The following is an 18,024-nucleotide window of genomic DNA, read 5'->3' as shown; positions in this document are numbered from 1 at the left end:
AGAGGGGAGCTCTCACTGCTACTGCCTGTGCTAAACTGGTCTTGTGGAAGAAGACTTCATTCTTCATGGGTGTTAATTTGGCACTGACCCTTCATGGACAATTCCAGTGCATTTACTTTATGTTGGCAGCTCACCCCCTTCAACCTTTTCCTTCTTGAAAACCATGTTGGAAATGTTGCTTGTACAGCTGCAGTGCTTAATCCTCACTCCCTCTTTTCTCTCTCCAGCTCTGATACACATGAGTAGTCCAGCCTGGACCCCTTTCTACTCTCTTTATAAAAGAGATCACAAAGTAGGGGAGGTTTCACTTTATTAGCAGCACTGGATCCTTTTGCACATAACTTTTAACGCTCTAGTTCCCATATTAACATTTTCTGCAGGTTTGCTTTTTGCATATGAATCAGAAGAGAGGCAGAAACCTCATGAGTTTTTTAAGGTGCTTGTTACTTGCCAGAGGTTAAAGCAGTTAATTGCAGCTCATTACATTAGCTGTCATGCACTGCACTCAGATGCTGACAGGACTGGTCCATTTCATTTTACTTTATATACTTTATATATATTCGTGCTGTGCCTTAGTTTTTGGATTTGACTTGTGAAATAATTTTTTGATGTCTCCCCCCTCCCCCAACTTAAGTCCATCCTAGCTGCTGTGATGCACACAATCTTAGCCATATACAGAAAGGCATGGGGTGGACATTTCAATAGTGTGAGAGGCAGTGTGGTGTAGTGGATTCGGGACAGGGTTAAGACCAAGGGATACTTATATTCTACTTGGGACTCTGACTCCCCCACAGTGGTCTTGGTCAAGACAGTAGCAACTCAACTTTCAAGAATGTCCACTGATTTTGGCTGCCATTGATTTCACCTAGAGATTGAGGGACTCACCACTTCTTACAAATCAGGATAGAACTATTTATCCTTGCAGTGCAGTTCAGGGCAACTGCACCTGTATTCTTCCTTCATGGTCCTGCAAGGGCATCTTCTTTTAGGGTTTTGTCTCCCTAGCCATCACCTCTCTTGGGAAAATCCCACCAAGGGCGTTTCCTGTGGTAACAAGTTCATAACCGCCTTGGGTCAAACAAGCACAACCATGAATTTGAGAATCACTTCTTTATATTGTTTGGGTTTTTGATCTGTGCAAGAGGTCCCCTCCTCAGGGCAAAGCTTCAAAAGGCTGAGTTCTTGTATAATTGGAGGAGTTTTCATCAGCATACACCACCCCACTGGGGGGTACCTGAGAAATCCATTTAATTGTAAAAGTTCATATTATTTCAAATAGTCCTTTGAAGCTCATAACTCGTTCCAGGATTTACATTAGTCAGGTCTCCTCCCTAGAGACATTACTTACAATCCCATAATAATATATAAACATATGCATCATCACAGACCATTAGGCAGTTAGACTGCAGGGGATGGGAGTGAGTTCCTTCCTTGGTGTCTTCAGATATGTCTACTCTGCAATAAAACCACCCGTAGCAGCTCAGGTCAGCTGACTCAGACTCATGCTGCGGCGCGATAAAAATTGCAGTGTCGATATTTGGGCTCAGGCTAGATCCTGGGCTCTAAGACCCTGGGAAGACCCCAGGCCCCCTGGGCCCAGATTCCAGCCTTAGCCCAAACATCTACACTGCAATGTTATACTGTAGCTGTACGCAAAACAGAAGACACACAAATACTCTCTCTCATGGGAACTTTTACTTTTGTTTCTTAGGTGTGTTTCTCCCCCTGCTCTCCTTAATTAAAATAAAAGCCAGACCAAAAATGCATGGTTGCCCTTTGTTTATGGAAGACAATAGCAAGCATAGGGGAAAAAAACATTAGTAAGACCAGACTGGATTGCAGCTAGGAACATAAGCTGTAAAGCCTCAGGCTTGAAATAAAGCATCTTCTGCACTGAACAGCTCAAGAAGTGAAGAGGGAAATGAAATATCTTTCTCTGTTATAACTGGAAAACTCATGAGATTGCGGTTTCCTTGCCAGATTCCCAATGCTCTTCTTCTGGTCAGATCCAGGACATGTAGATGTGTGTGAAAATGAGAAAAAGAAAAATTTAGCTGGACAAGGCCAGTCTATATTTTGTTTGAATTGATCTGGCCATCTCTGTTTATGAATGCATTAACATTTTCATATTAGCTTTGATTTATGGCACCATCTGGTTCTCTGCTGACTAACATCTCTGATAGGGCTTGGCAGAGGGCAGCAGCAGACACAACTGCACACAAAGTTCACTTGGTTGCTCATATGCAGACCTGGGCAACTAGTACAAAATATTTGTACAAATCTTCAGGGAATTCCTTATGCTGTGGGCAGGACCTGATTAAGGCTTAGGCACTAGAAGCCCAGGTCTTGAGACCCAGCTCCAAGAATCACATAGTTACATCATCAACTCAGTTTTCAGTAAAACAAAATAAAAAAGCTTGCTGCTCTCATGGCTGGGCAATAAAGCTTGACAACATGATCCAGAGTAGTCAGTGCAGTGACCTGAGTTATAAGAACATAAGAATGGCCATACTGAGTCAGACCAAAGGTCCATCTAGCCCAGTATCCTGTCTTCCGACCATGACCAATGCCAGGTGCTGCAGAGGGAATGAACAGAACAGGTAATCATCAAGTGATCCATCCCCTGTCACCCATTCCTAGCTTCTGGCAAACAGAGGTTATGGACACCATTCCTGCCCATCCTGACTAATAGCAATTGATGGACCTATCCTCCACTAATTTATCTAGTTCTCTTTTGAACCCTGTTATATAGTCTTGACCTTCAAAACATCCTCTGGGAAGGAGTTCCACAGGTTGACTGTGCATTGTATAAAGAAATACTTCCTTTTGTTTGTTTTAAACCTGCTGCCTATTAATTTCATTTGGTGACCCCCAGTTCTTGTGATGTGGAGTAAATAACACTTCCTTATTTACTTTAGTCATAGAATATTAGGGTTGGAAGGGACCTCAGGAGATCATCTAGTCCAACTCCCTGCTCAAAGCAGGACCAATTCCCAATTTTTGCCCCAGATCCCTAAATGGCCCCCTCAAGGATTGAACTCACAACCTTGGGTTTAGCAGGCCAATGCACAAACCACTGAGCTATCCCTCCCCCCAAAGATAACTAAACCAATGGGACCGATGAGAATGGGATTCCAACCCACGCGTGCAGAGCACAATGGATTAGCAGTCCATCGCCTTAACCACTCAGCCACCTCGTCTTGTCTTATCCTCCACTAATTTATCTAGTTCTTTTTTGAACCCTGTTATATAGTCTTGGCCTTCAAAACATCATCTGGCAAGGAGTTCCACAGGTTGACTGTGCATTGTATAAAGAAATACTTCCTTTTGTTTGTTTTAAACCTGCTGCCTATTAATTTCATTTGGTGACCCCCAGTTCTTGTGATGAGGAGTAAATAACACTTCCTTATTTACTTTCTCCACACTAGTCATAATTTTATAGACTTATATCATATCCTCCCTTAGTCATCTCCTTTTCCAAGCTGAAAAGTCCCAGTCTAATTAATCTCTCCTCGTATGGAAGCTGTTCCATACCCCTAATAATTTTTGTTGCCCTTTTCCAATTTCAATATAACTTTTTTGAGATGGGGCATAAACAGCACAAATAGCCCTCAGATGGAAGAACTGCCTGTGCATCTCAGTTGGTTAACTCCAAGACCCACTGCATGGGGGGGCTCTGCCAGTCCTATTCTATTAAACGTCTGTGTGTGTGGCAGGAGAAGGAAAGTGCAAGAGGCCCAGCCTGTTCACCCAAGCAGATACACGTCAGCAGTGACGGACTTTTTCCCTGCTGGCACTTGCAGAGGAATAAAGGAACTCTATGAAGCCACCCCAAGAAGTACTGGGGCACAGGAGCAGAATCACACTGTTTCCGTATTGTAGTAAGTTAGAGGCCCTGAATTGCCTACTACTTGAACCCAGCCAGGGATTCGAGCTAATAAAAATAATAAATAAGGATAATAAAGTCAGTGGCAGAGCTGCCCTAGGGTTCTGAATCCCAATTCCATGCTTTTTCCTCTAATTCCTGCTCTCTCTGTATAAATCTTGTTGCTCCTTGGCCTGAACAGTAAGCCAGTATTCAGGGGCTTGCTAAGATGTTTCTACTAGAGGAGAAATTGATGACGGAGTAAGTATTTCTTTAGTGCAATCCTGTTTATTTACAAAGAATGTACACAAAGTCCTGTTTTCCTGAACACAGTGGGAACAAGCAACGGTTTCTTTAATGCCACTGAGGTGCAGCATGCTTTGAAGAGTGAACAAAAACACTGGTTCACCTATCAGTACAATAAATGCAGCACACTCTGTGCAATCAGTACAGAGAGGTGAACACGTGTGTTTAGAGGAGTCAACTTGCTTGTTTCTAAATTTTGCTAGTTCTCATTGGAGAACTAGACCCAAACCACACATACTGGTTTACAAAAGGATGCCCATTGATAAGGTAACATCTTGAGCCCCAGACTGCAAACGCTCCATTTTTGTGACCAATGCAAGCTCCACGTGTGTGTGGCAAACTAGCAGGATTGAGTCTCACATGGTAAGAAATGAATTATATGGGGATACAACATTTCATTGAGTGTAAGGCTAAAAAGATGAAAAGTGTAAATGGGTTTTTGATTATTTATAGAGATGGGCCACCCTGATTCAGAAATAAGCCCATAACTTGGGAAGTTTGACTTATTTTGTAAACCTAATATCTGCTAAACTTCCAGGGAAATGCATCACCTTATTATTATTTTTTTATGCAAAGAGGGGGAGACTTGCTTAACCTTTAATGAGGGTTTTAGTGCATTTTTATGTATGTGTTTTACAATGCTCACCTGATCTTGTCAGAGCATTTCGCCAGTGAGAGGAGTGTTGTAGAAGGTTTTGGGTAATCATGAATGGAGGGACAGCTTCTGATGTCTGTTACATTCGTGTAAAGCTGAATTAAATCCATAACTCCCGTTGAGTGAACGGAGTTACCCCAGAGCTGTACCATTGGAAGGGAGACTGGAATCTGCTCCTGTAAGAGCTGAGAGCTCTAATGAAGGTTACTAAGGTGTGCTCGCTCCCTTAGCTAGGCCTCATGGGTTTCAGTAATAATTTAGTAAGAATTAACTCCCTTTACCTTGATTCTGCTCTCACACGGTATCACGCAAATTTAATTCCATTTGTTTCAGTGGCATTTCTCTTGATTTATACCATTGTTGTGACTATAGAATCAGCCCCTTTACCAGCGCTTTTCAGGTACAAGGTGAGTCAAATAAATTACTGGTATAGGTGCTAGCTATTTCAGTCTGAGCCTTTTCAGTTGGTGGTTACAGAGTGAATAAGGATTGTAAATGCCTATTACCAACTACTCTCTGAGTCTGCTGAAAAGTCATTTAAAACCAAACAAGCTACATTTTAAAATCCATGATGTTTTCTTTCGAGTCTATGTAACAGAGAAGATGCTGAAGTATTCAGATGATGAAGTGAAGTCCCTACAGAGGAATTCTACCTTTACCAGAAGATGCCCATTCACGCTTGTGCAGCCAAGCACAACCCAGCTGCTCAGGATACAGACCTATGGAAATCCGCTGCTCAGTTTGAGTGCCAAACCTAGCTGAGATAGTGCTAACATCAATCAAAGGAGGTGTGACAAGTCCCACAACTGCTGAAGTTAGCCTCAGCACACACAGATGCATTTACTTATAAGAGTTGCTTTTCTGAGGAAAATACACAAGATATTGATGTTAGGATTTAAAGGGACACTAAGTAGTTTAGATCCAAGATTGAGTTTTTATTAGTTGTTTTAAACACAAAACCTGAATACAAACTTTTCAAGAAATGTTTGTGAACTGATTTCAGGAAAAAATGGGGATTTTGCTTGAATTTAAACCTGTTGAAAAAAACCCCAAACCAAGCCAGATTGTATTGGTCCATGAGAATCAGAATATGAAACTGATTATGGAGCAGAAAGTGAAGCCAACCCGCTTAATTGTACTGTTCAAGCTGAGGGCCCAATTCCTCAAAGTTCTGAGTGATTCCTAAGAATTCCTGACCTCCCTCAGTTGAAGGGTTTGTCTACCACTATCACCAGCAGAGCTAGTCATATTTTTTCTAAATGAAATAACGTTTTCATTTGTTGAAAATGAATATTTTGCAAAACTTTGTTTTTAATTAAAAGGTCTTTCTCTCCAGCCAAAAACACCCTCCATTTCTTTTTCTGCCTTCATCTTCTTCCCCTGTTTCAGTAGCAAAATGGAAAAAGGAGAAGTAATGGGGGATGGGGAAGGAAAACTCCCAAATTTTTGGTAAAATATTTTGCAACAATTTTCAAAATCTGTTTAAAAAACAACTTTGAAACAAAATGTTTACAGTTCTACCCCCTCTCCTATTTTTTGACCATCTCTACTAGCCATATACATCCATTTTCATCACTCTGTGCTCTCCCTGACTTGATCCCTTCATACCATTAGTACAGTTAGCTGACTGCCCTATCCTGGAATTAGGCCAAGATCCTCAAAGGCATTTCATCACTTAACTGCCATTGAAAACAGTAGGAGTTAAGCACCTAAATAGCTTTGAGGATCTGGGGACCTGTGACTCGGATTCTACATTCCTCCTATTCACCAATGACATATACAGTATCCCTTCCCTTTTATTGATATTTTAAGCTTGGTACTTTAACAGGTCTGGCTCTGTTTCAGTTGAGGACAATTGCTGTCTTCTAATCTTCCTCTGTAGCTCGTTCAGTTCTTGATGCCTCAGAATGCATTGTGTGCCTCTTATTCAGCAGGGATGCCACAGAAACAGTGAGATTCGAAGACAGTAGCAAGCTGACTGCCAAACCAGCTAAGATCCCATCACCAATTTAGTTGATTATCAAGAAAAGTAGGAAGTCCTGTTGGAAGAAAAATGTTGCTTGTATTGGGTAGAGAGCAATTATCCAAACCCTAAAAAGAGGGTCAGATTTGATATGGTTTGTTTTGTCCATCCCTAGCTGTAGATGGTGTTCTCCTAGCTCTGTTGGGAAATGGACATCTGTTTTCCGTACTTGCAAATGCGTTTATTTTTGTATCTGTGTTTTATTCTTTGGGATTGATAAACTGTACTGAGTTCAGTATTCATGCTTTGAATATTTTACTCAGGAAACAAATCCACCTTCCTTGATAATCACAAGAAAATTGATTTTTCTTCAGACAGTTTTCTAGTATATTCACTTCACTCCTGCATCAGAACTAGGCCAATATCTATCAGTGCTGAGGCCCAGAGCTCATGAAGGTCGGGTAGCTTTTAAGGACATTATCAGGCTGAAAGATCCTGTTAGTTCAAGTAGGTATTCAAGTATTTCACATTATAGGAAGTCAGGAAAAATGAAAACATTTTCCCTTAATTTTAGCATCTAAATGTAGGCACTGATTGCATAATCCTTCCTTAATTTGTTAGTCTCTAAGGTGCCACAAGTACTCCTTTTCTTTTTGCAAATACAGACTAACACGGCTGCTACTCTGAAACCTGTCCCTAAGGCAGCTTCATGGAGTTGGCCATGTCTTCTGTTTTGTAATTGAATATATAAAAGGTTTAATACTACAAGAACAGGGATGTTAATCAGTTTAAATTACAATGTTACAACATACATTCACCCACACAGTCTAAAAAAAAAAAAATGCCCACAAGTGCTCAAGGGAACCCAAATGAAGGATTTACAAAATGTTACAGAAAAACCTCTAAATTAATCTTCAGGCTTTATGAATCATTCCTTAAAATACATCAGAATGCAAAGGACTGTTCAGCCACAAAGACAACTCTGCAATGAATATGTGATTTCACTAGGGAATTCTAGAGATGCTTTTAGATATTTTAAGAGAGTGATTTAGGTTTAGTTCTGGCAGACACAGTACAGAGAAAACTAGCCTTTTGCTAACACTGAAAATTGTAAGGTATTCACAATACTTAGTGAATAAAAAAGTAGACATTTAAAAAAATCAATTTTAAAAGTCCCTTATGAAAATGTTGCATAAAACCTCATAGATAAGGATAACCATTCTATATGTTTTTGGATTATGCTGTAGAATTTACCAGAATATGTGGAGGCCTAAAGCAGAGCCTTACACCATGGTATGGAGTGGGTTCCCAGACTTTTGTGGCCTCTCTGCAAGGAGCTTCTACTAATTTTCAAGCTTTGCACCTCTATCTTAAGGGGAACAGGGTTCAATTCTAAAGGTGGCAAGACAGTTTTAATTACTGGTAGTGAATATTTATATTAGGTTGGGATCTACTTATTGAAACAGCTTCAGTCAAGCTCATTCTTGAATCTATCCAGTCTGTGGTTAGAAAAAGACTGAGAAAAATGGGCTCCAATTCTGCTGGTTACTTGTACGGCACAGTTTATTTTTAGAAGGGAATAAGTAATGTTATTTTCCCTTGCTTCAATAGTTGTTCTTTCACACACACCCTCAACCGGGGAATGGCGCTAGTATTAACATGCATAGCCCTGATGATTTCATTAAGTGATTTTCTTAAGCTTCATTCATAATCACATTGAAAAATAATGAATAGTCATTTATGTCTTGTCAATTAGTAATGTGCAATAATATTGGCTGAGTACTGATTTAACCTTTCCATCATCCCTGAGGAAGGGAGCTTGATGGGTGGTAGCTTTGGTGAAAGCAACTAGCCATGTTATTGATTTACTCAGGAGAGGCCCTTCTGAGTACCAGGCTTTGTCTATATACAAACCCTTAATTGAGGACTTTAGCCTTTACTGTTTATCTGTTGAGCATCACTGAGATGGAAATTTGGGTGTCATTCTGATTTTTGATAACACTTTATTGCTGTCAGGTTTCAATATGTTCAGCTACTTTTAGGATCCTGAGAATATTCCCCTTAAGGGACTTTTACATGTGTACATAGAGCATTTTCACAAAACACTGTAAGGCTTTGGCTTATGCTGTATGAGAGGCAATAATATTGTTTACAGATAGTAAAGACAGATTATGCAATACAAAGAAAAAGCAACATTATAATTCTTTGCTGGGAAATGGGTCTAATTGATGCAGTCTCTGTACCGATCTTCGAAAAGTCAACCTGTGGAACTGTTTGTCAAAGGCTGTGTGATGGCCAAGACTATAACAGGGTTCATAAAAGAACTGGATAAATTCATGGAGGATAGGTCCATCAATGGCTGTTAGCCAGGATGGGCAGGGACGGTGTCCCTAGCCTCTGTTTGCTAGAAGCTGGGAATGGGTGACAGGGCATGAATCACTTGATGGTTACCTGTTCTGTTCATTCCCTTTGGGGGACCTGGCATTGGCCACAGTCAGAATACTGGGCAAGATGGACCTTTGGCCTGACCCAGTTTGACTGTTCTTATATTCTAAAGCCACCCATCAATAGTTTAAAATAAAGAAAAAGAGCAAAAGCAAAATGTGCCTTTTCCTGTAATTAGAGTTTAAAGCTTTGGAAGATGCCTGAAATGAAAGTGTGAGTGGGAATAGGAAACATTAGTACACTGGGACACTGTTTACATAGGCAAAAACATTTTTATAATAAGTTATCCGTATTGTGTTGCAATGAGTTTAACATGAGGCAGCCATCTCAAAATCGTAGTGTAGACAAGGCAAGTGGTGGTTTTACCTTGATGTTGTTGGTTGATGTAAATGCTAGGCCCCAATGGCTCACTTTGACCAGCCACATCAAGGTAAAACTACCACTGCATCAAAGTTGCCTTGGATGCCCTAGTATTTTACAAGATAGTACTCTCATGTTAGCTAAGTCATTGTAAAGAACACTCCTTTATGCCTTATGTGAAGACAAGTGCAAAGTTTCAAATAGCAGCCCAGGGAACTAGCTACATGATTCCCAGTTGTGTTAATGAACCACATGAATAAGCTCTGCACCACCCTCCAAAAATTTAAGAGTCAGGGTCACAGAGTTATTCTTCATCAGCAAAATCTGATTTTTACAATTCCCTATCAAAGCAATAGTGGGTGGGATGGGAGATTAATAAAACCTTTGTTCAGCAAAGCCAGCAAATGTTGTCAGTGGAGTATTATCCCCAGAAAATGCTTATGTTTAAAGCCTGTTGGCAAAATTCGTCCTCTCTGTGCCTGCTGGAGCCAGGAACTGTGCAAAATCTTTTCTGAGTTTTTTTAAGAACCCTGGTGCAGTGACACTCGAGTAGTAGTCACAAGAATAACTTAAATTTTCATGTGTCATATCCACTTTGCTAGGGTCAATGGAGAACTTACCAAAAATGTACAGGGTTGATTGGACTTTTTATACATAAGGCACAAGGCAGAAAAAAAAATCACGTGACATCAAAACTGCTTGATAATACTATAAAATGTCATGGTTACTCTGCTACACCTGATTAGATTGGCACATTTTGGCCTCTGAGCCAATATTAAACAGCTCTACATACAGTACAAAGGCTGAGGAGAGCTTCAAAAATGCTTGCAGTTGATTTAGAGTCTGTCTCATATTATATTTTAATAATTTCTGCAAGCTGGGTGAAAACAATTCAAAAATCTCTCTTAGATAAAACAGCCTCAGAAAGCACTAAAGTGACCCTCACAGTGAAGAAATACACCATATGGGGACTCATATGCCATAAAACCTGCCTGGATCTTGAAACGGAAGGTAATTTTTTTCTGTAGGACTTGAACTTAAAAATTAAACGAAACCAAAGTGTGCTCTCCTCCACCTTGGATAATATTGTTTTTAAGTTGCTTTATGATCTGCTTTATGCTACAACACCAAACAGATTCAAACACTTGTCTTGCAATGGCTACTGCTTGGGGGCTTGGAATATTCCTGATATTTACAGGCAGGAACCACTAAGCGAAAGTAGATGGCTTATGAATAATTAAACACAAACATCTGTTCCCTTTTGTCAGATGGAGACAGATAGCATCCTCTCAAAACATTTGCTGATCTGTCTTATCACACTGACTTCACTTCTACGAGATACAGATTTCAGGTGAAAGACTGGGGACTAGTTGTAGTTTGCTGTTGAGAAATGGAGAAATCATTCCTTATTCTTATAGTTCTTTCCCTTCCCTATGTGCTATATCTGAGGTCTCCCCTTCAGTCAGAGGCCCTTAAAATACCTCAACTGCCAACGCCCAAATGTGGGACACAATATATGACAAAGTCAAAATGAGGGACAATTATTCATGTGGGAAACTAATAATGCTGTAGGACTTCCGTCCTTTAGTGTAAATAATTCTTTCTATAAACCTCAGTTTCATGATTCCTCGTTCCTGTTGTAAATCGTTTTCAACAACCAAACTGAAGGAACTCTACATTTGTGTGGAAAGTAGGTGACTTTGCGACTAAAATGAATGATGCTTCTATACATGAGGAGCACTTCAGAGACAGGTTAGAAAAGGTTTTGTAGTTGACATCAATGCCATCATTGGCTGATGCACCATGTGATCATAATCCTTTAAATAATATAAAAAATAATAATAAAGTAAAATAATATAAATGGCTACTGCCAAAATGCCTGATCTGTGTTGGCAAGAAAAGAATTGTGGCCTCAATTTTCAGAAGGGACTAGTGACTTTGGGGACTAAGCTTTAAACACCTTAGAGGGGCCTGACTCTCAGAGGGTAGGTACTCAGCATGTTCTGGAAATTTGGACCCTTTAGAAGTACATAAAAACAAAGGTTTCAGAGTAGCAGCCATGTTAGTCTGTATTCGCAAAAAGAAAAGGAGTACTTGTGGCACCTTAGAGACTAATAAGCTTTCGTGAGCTATAGCTCACTTCATCGGATGCATTTGGTACCCGAAAATCAGTTGAGTCACATTTAAAATTTAGGCCATGCATGTGTGTCTTCCAGCAAGGAGACCTCATTGATTGAAAAGGGGACTGAATCAGAAACTTAGTCATAGTTTATAATAGCCACAGTTTAAAAAATTGGGAGCAAATGTAGCTACTCAAAGAAAAAAGAAAAAAGGTAAGAGAAGAATGGTCTGATATAAGTGTTGTTCAAAATAACTTGGTGGGGTTAGTTTGAAATATTTGTGGGCTAGTAACCTTTAGGTGTGCACACTACAGTTTGGGGAATTAAGGTTTATGTTGCAGGATGATTCATCCTTGAGGCTGTGTGAAGATTAATTCCATTTTTCAGAATTTTTTTCACCAAAACAATTTGACAAAAATCAACATGCAAAAATATATTTTGGTATCACTGAATCTGCAGTTTTTTGCCGAAGAATTTTTTTTTTAAAAAAACCCCCAAGAGTCACCCAGCTCTATTCCAGAGCACCTTCCTAATTCAATGATGAACATAGGGTCCATCTGCCTCTGAGATGGCGTTCTGTCAGGCCATATGTCTACCTCCATATTGAACTTTGTCAAACCTACCATGACAGAGTCTGGGACACTCCAAACCCCACAGTGCCCAGAACTGTGTAAGAGTCTGCATGCCTTGGTGGTGTGAGTGCCCTGACTTCATTACAGTAGTATGCATACAATTCAGTGGTGGAGGGGGAAGAGAGACAGGTAGGAGAATTAGTCAGCACACTGGTGGCCAGCATGTTGACACCAATGCTCAGTAGTGTGCCAGCGAGGTTTCTCCAGGGCAGAAAAGGTGGAGGTACAGGTGAAGGGACCTACCTGCAAGGGTCCACTGCAGGCAGGGGCCAGCTGGTGAGGCAGCCAGTTGATTGTATTTAGGGTTTTTAATTTTTGACTGTAACTAAAAAAAAAAAATGTGGAGAATCCACAACTTGAGCATTTCTGGCTGTCATGGATAAAAGCTAGAAGTTCACTCCTGGAAGTGACAGCATCTCCTCTGAACATTGTTACATCAAAGATTTTTGCTGCCGGTTCCTTATACTGTAGTGATGTCCTATTGAGACTGGCAATTCAAAAAAATGGCTGGACAAATGAACTGCAAGTTGTGGTTGCCTTACAAATCACAAACAATGGTCAGAGCTGGAATATTGGGATTGAGGATCTTCACTCTTTGTGTATCAAATGCCAGTGTGGACGGACCATTTTCCAAAATTAAGATTTTTGGGTAGGAAAACGAGGCCCAGGATGTCGAAGGACTCACTTCAAATGTACTGTATGACCCACCATGACAAATTTGAATGATAGCAAATGACACTGTGTTGCTGTGTGACACTATTAATTTCTATTGATTATTAAGTTCTGACCTTTAAAATATTTGTAAGTAGTTAAAAAATCTAAACCATCTGATTAATAACATGAAATTGTATAGATCATTGATACAAAACTGGTTGTGGTAATAAAACTGAATTAATAGTGATCAATGTTGGATAGCCATTATTTAAAAGCACTGAAAAGTCATTGTATAAGAGACAATGAAATGTACTGCAAAAAACTGATTAAATGCCAAAAATGAAATTGAGGCAATATCCCAAATTTAAAATACTGAAATCACCTAGGACATTAGGAGAGTCCTGTAAAACTGAGGTACATTCCTTCGCGTAGAGTCCTAATTCACCTTTTACCCACACCCATCAACTGCCCTACTGGAACTGTGGGATTACTTCCTTCTCTTAGCTCTATAAGCATACAGCGATGCTTTGCTGCATTAGGTCTTCTCTTGTCAATGTAACAAAGTAATCAGAGAGAACACAAGGGCATCAGCTTAAAAAAAAAAAACATGGTCACCTTCCAACTCGGCAGCAGCAGCAGGAGCACACACAGTCCTGTATGAAAGGTAGCAAGCTCATTACCTAAGCCAGTATTCACCCTCTGGGAGCAATCTTGTGTTTGCAGTGACAATCATCATTTTTAGAATTACTGGATATTTGGATGTGCTATTTTTAGGAAGTACAACAGATTGACCTATTTCATTATTCACAGATCTTTAAATGATCTGTTCTTGGCTTCAATTGAATGCAATTAATTACTTAATGGCTAATTTATCTGGGTGTTATAGGACTGGTCATTAATTCAGATACTTCCCAATGACTCCTATTCAGAATAACATTTGTTCCATAATTTTCTGTGTTACTCTCCCAGGATTTTACAGGAAAAGCCTAACGTTTAGTTCCCTTTCTTGATTTGTTAGGTCAACCTTCTGGATACAAACATTTATCTGTCTGCCTGTCTTCTCTGATTGTCTATTACTACCTGTCTTTACCTGCTTTATTCACAGAAAAGGAGAGAGAGTAGACATTACATACTGTTTTTAGCTAGGAGGCTTAGTCAGAAAGTCACTTCAAAGTTAATGGTGGTATATTGCCACAAGAGTCAACATGTCCTATGCTAGTAGGTCTTTTTTCTCCTTCATAGGAACAATAGTTACCTACTGCTTGAGACACAGCTGTTAATAATGTGAAGAATCAGCCACCAGGCAACATACGGGTATCCAGTACCCACAAACAGAGAAGTAATTTTACTGCTTACATCCAGGAACAAGTAGAGTTTTGTGGCAGCAGGATCTGATCCAGTAATATCAAATTGTGGATTTCTCAGAAATGTTGTTAGTGGGCTACTGATGGACTCCCCTTCGTAGAGATTCTGCTGTTGGAGAAAATGGAAAACCAATCCATTAACTTCCCCTTGTTAGAGCTGCCATTTGAGAAGAAGGATGGGGCATTTGTCATTGTCCTCACTTTACTAGATTCTCTTGTGCCTGAAGATTTCTTCCCTGACAACAAGTTTTGCTGCTGGGCAAAAAAACCCCCAAACCATTGATTTCTATAGCCATGGAATTCCCGTACATGAAAAGCTCCACCTATTCCACGATTCATCCGTGAAAATGATGCCATGTCTCTCACCACATACATATAATTAAAAATCAACCAGTCACTGCCTTATTCCAGGGAAGAGAAATTTTACATTAATAGCATCACATGGACCTGAAGTCCTCAGACCTTATAATGATGTTAGTCTATGTTTCTTCACATACAAACGTCTGATGTTCAATTTCACAGCCACTATATTACTTTGAATTTAAAGAAGAAAAATTAAAGTGTTATAATCAGGGCTGTTTGCTTTAAAGAAAAGAACAAAGTTTCAAAAACAAAAACAAGGAGGTATATTTAGAAGGAATTCACATAGGAAAATAATTTCTGACCACTTGGTGTCACTCTTAACCCATGTTTGGGTCAACTCAGAACTGTTTCTATGACAGCAGGAACTATGTCCCTAATCAAGAAAACTGTCAGACTGGGGAGGATTTCACCAGCCTTATTTTGGAAACAAAATTCAGATATTCTAGGATTCAAATAGACTGACCTAGCCATTCTCCAGAGGATGGATGTGTACAGACACATTCTGTAAAGATCATGCAGCCTCTGAGATAAAGAGAGCTACCATTTATAATCTCTTACACTGTAGCTTGCAAAACTTGAGCCATTAAACACAATTATTTGATTTGTTCCCATCTCATCTGATTCGGAACATATACTGTAAGTAGAAGAAGCCCTCAGTCGCTAACTTAGTGTATTGATACAAATGTAAATTAATTCATTGAAAATTCTGCCACATAAAATCTGTGCCAGACAGTTGAATTGCTGGATAGTCATGCATTATTTACTTTTTTTTTTAAAGTCATGAAACTTCAGCCTGTCAGAAACCAGCTGATTTGATAAAAATAATGTATATTTTAAAGAAAATTAATTTCACAGGTAAGCCAGTCTCTGAATCACACAATCCTATAGGCCATATCATTTATACAGTCAGAATGCAGCATAGGAAAGATGATACTGTGGTCTGGCTGCCTTGTTCACCTATATTGTCCTTCAAACCTTGGGTCCAGTTTCTGCTCTAGGTTACACTAGTGTAAACCTGGAGTTATTCCAATGAAGTCATAGTCAACAGCATAGACTTACACAGGAACTGTACAGGATTGAGTGATGAACAATGCTGCAGAGAACAGCCATTCCTTAACCTTGCTTTCTCTGCCCACGGAGCCAGTTCATCTGCCCCCCACCCTCCAGCAGGGCATTCATGTTGGCACTTTGAGGATGTACTGATATTTGCTACCTCGTTCATGGAGGAGAAATGGGTTGAATATGGCCCAATCAAACTAACTCTTTAGCATTCTGATTCTCCAGCAGACTAACTGCTCGACTGGCAAGCAGCAGAGTGCACATAGGTGTTTAGAATGAGCTAAGCTTAAGACAGTAGAAGTGTTTACTTTAGTGTTAAAGACCCTGTCTGTCTGTATTGCAACAACAACACTACAAGAAGCAAGTCTGCAGCATATTTATGTCAGCTCCCACAGCACAGTGCACCTGTGAAAGAGGGAAGTGCCCAGTCATGTTACAGCCATCAGCGGCTATGCTAATTAATTGTGGAAAAGGGACTCTAGGTTCTCATCCCCAGCAGCTCAATCATTAAAAACCATACAGTCAAAACCCTGATTTGCACCCAGGAGCCTACCTATCCAAGCTTACTATCACAAACATGACAAATATAATCAATTCCTTGACAGCCCAGCCATCACCACTCCTAACTAATAATTAATTCACTCAGAAAACAGCTGCTTTAATTAGAAGAACACTAATAGAAATGCACTCATGGGTTGAATCAGACCCTCCCACAGAAAACACAAAAGAAATCTCAGGGGAACAAATCTTCATTGGATTGCCTCACAGAATCTTTGACTGGTGATTCCTTCCTGATTTTCCACCCAGGGGAGGGGTTTACCCCACTCCCTATAGAACAGGCTATGGGGCCATAAAACCCAACAGATCTCATGGGACCCACCATACACTTCCATCTTTTAGTGGTTCCAAGATCACAAATCAAGGCTCCCAATCGACAGTGATCTTCTTGCAGGCAAAGGAGTCTGCATATACAGAGCTCTCTGCAAGATTGAGGGATGGGTCAGCAGTCATCCGAACTTTGCCTGTGGTATTCTACATGTACAATGTAGAACTCACTCCTTGTCAACATTCTGGACATTTGCCTCAACCATGCCATTTTAAACATATGCTTAAAACCACTCTTTTTTCCAAAACTCTTTAGTTCAGACACTTCACTCTTCTACTGCAGTCTATAGTAAACTCACCACTGGCGTTTCCCCTCATGGCAAGGCATGGCATAGCAAGTACTTCTCATCTCTGGCGGTCTCCCGTTAACAGCTGCTCCAGCCCTGCAATGGACTGCTTCTTCTCCTGACTCAGCCCTCCAGCCAAGTCACTTTATAGTCTTACCTGAGAGCCCAAAAAACAAAGGTCCATTGGCCTCACAGACTCACTAATCCTTCTCTCTCTAGTCACAGGGGTCTTCACACCACCTATCTGTGTGGGCCTGTAGGAAAACCTAATTCCTCCCTCTCCTCTTGGTTCCAATCCAGGAACCCTGTAGTAAGCAAATGAGGTCTGTCTATTCAGAAACTATCCCCCCTCCCTCTTCAGCTTCTTGCCTGGGCTTCTTCCTATCTCAGCCTGTCTGCAGGTTTTCCCCACAGCCTCTTCCTGGACTCACTGTGTACCTATATTCTTGTGCCATTCCATGACCTCTCTGTCTTCCTAGGCACCAAAGTCTCTCAAAGTTCACCCTTCTTCCAGAGTAGGGGCTCACAGGGCTCTCTCCTGAAGCTCCCCCTAACAAACACCAAGTGGAAATATATATTTAAGCCACTTCTGCCCCCTTCACACTTGAACATTCCTCCCTCTTAAGTTTCTCCTATGCTCCATTCCTTCACTGAACACTGACTCCTAGGACTGCCTCCACTAGAGTCTTGCCTCTATGTTGAGACCCATTACAGGAACTAAGCCACCTGCAATAGCTTTCTCATTCCACCAGACTCTTATCAGACCCACCCCCAAGAGAGAACACACATTCTCTCTTTTTGTAGACTGCCCTGATCCTTTCCCAGAGGTGTTCAATAATTACAATTAAGCCACTCAGCAAGGATCAACTGGGGGAATAGTTGTTGCATCACAGGGGAAGCTGAGACCAACTCCCCATAAAGTGCCCGTCAGCCTGTGATAGCTGCTTTAATTCAGAGTAGAACCTCAGAGTTACGAACACCAGAGTTACTAACTGACCAGTCAACCACGTACCTCATTTGGAAGCGGAAGTGCGCCATTAGGCAGCAGCAGAGAAGAAACAAACAA

At 40.5% G+C, this 18,024-nt stretch overlaps 1 long non-coding RNA gene and 1 other non-coding gene across 3 annotated transcripts; both read right to left on the bottom strand.

Annotated features, from left to right (window-relative positions):
- Nucleotides 1–3,118: 3,118 nt before the first annotated feature.
- TRNAS-GCU lies at nt 3,119–3,200 on the bottom strand. Its single transcript has one exon. It is a non-coding gene; the product is annotated as a tRNA-Ser (tRNA).
- A 2,501-nt stretch (nt 3,201–5,701) lies between these two features.
- LOC119863761 lies at nt 5,702–17,716 on the bottom strand. Of its 2 annotated transcripts, XR_006278064.1 has the most exons (3): nt 16,971–17,708; nt 14,256–14,473; nt 5,702–6,865 (listed from the first exon to the last, which is right to left on the bottom strand). It is a non-coding gene; the product is annotated as an uncharacterized LOC119863761 (long non-coding RNA). The 2 variants fall into 2 exon arrangements; XR_005295733.2 differs by lacking the exon at nt 5,702–6,865 and having other exon boundaries at nt 14,323–14,473; nt 16,971–17,716.
- Nucleotides 17,717–18,024: the final 308 nt, after the last annotated feature.

This window comes from Dermochelys coriacea, chromosome 11, assembly GCF_009764565.3.
Source record: "Dermochelys coriacea isolate rDerCor1 chromosome 11, rDerCor1.pri.v4, whole genome shotgun sequence".
Taxonomy (NCBI): Eukaryota; Metazoa; Chordata; order Testudines; family Dermochelyidae; genus Dermochelys; species Dermochelys coriacea.
This window is presented reverse-complemented; position numbering and strand designations above follow the sequence as displayed.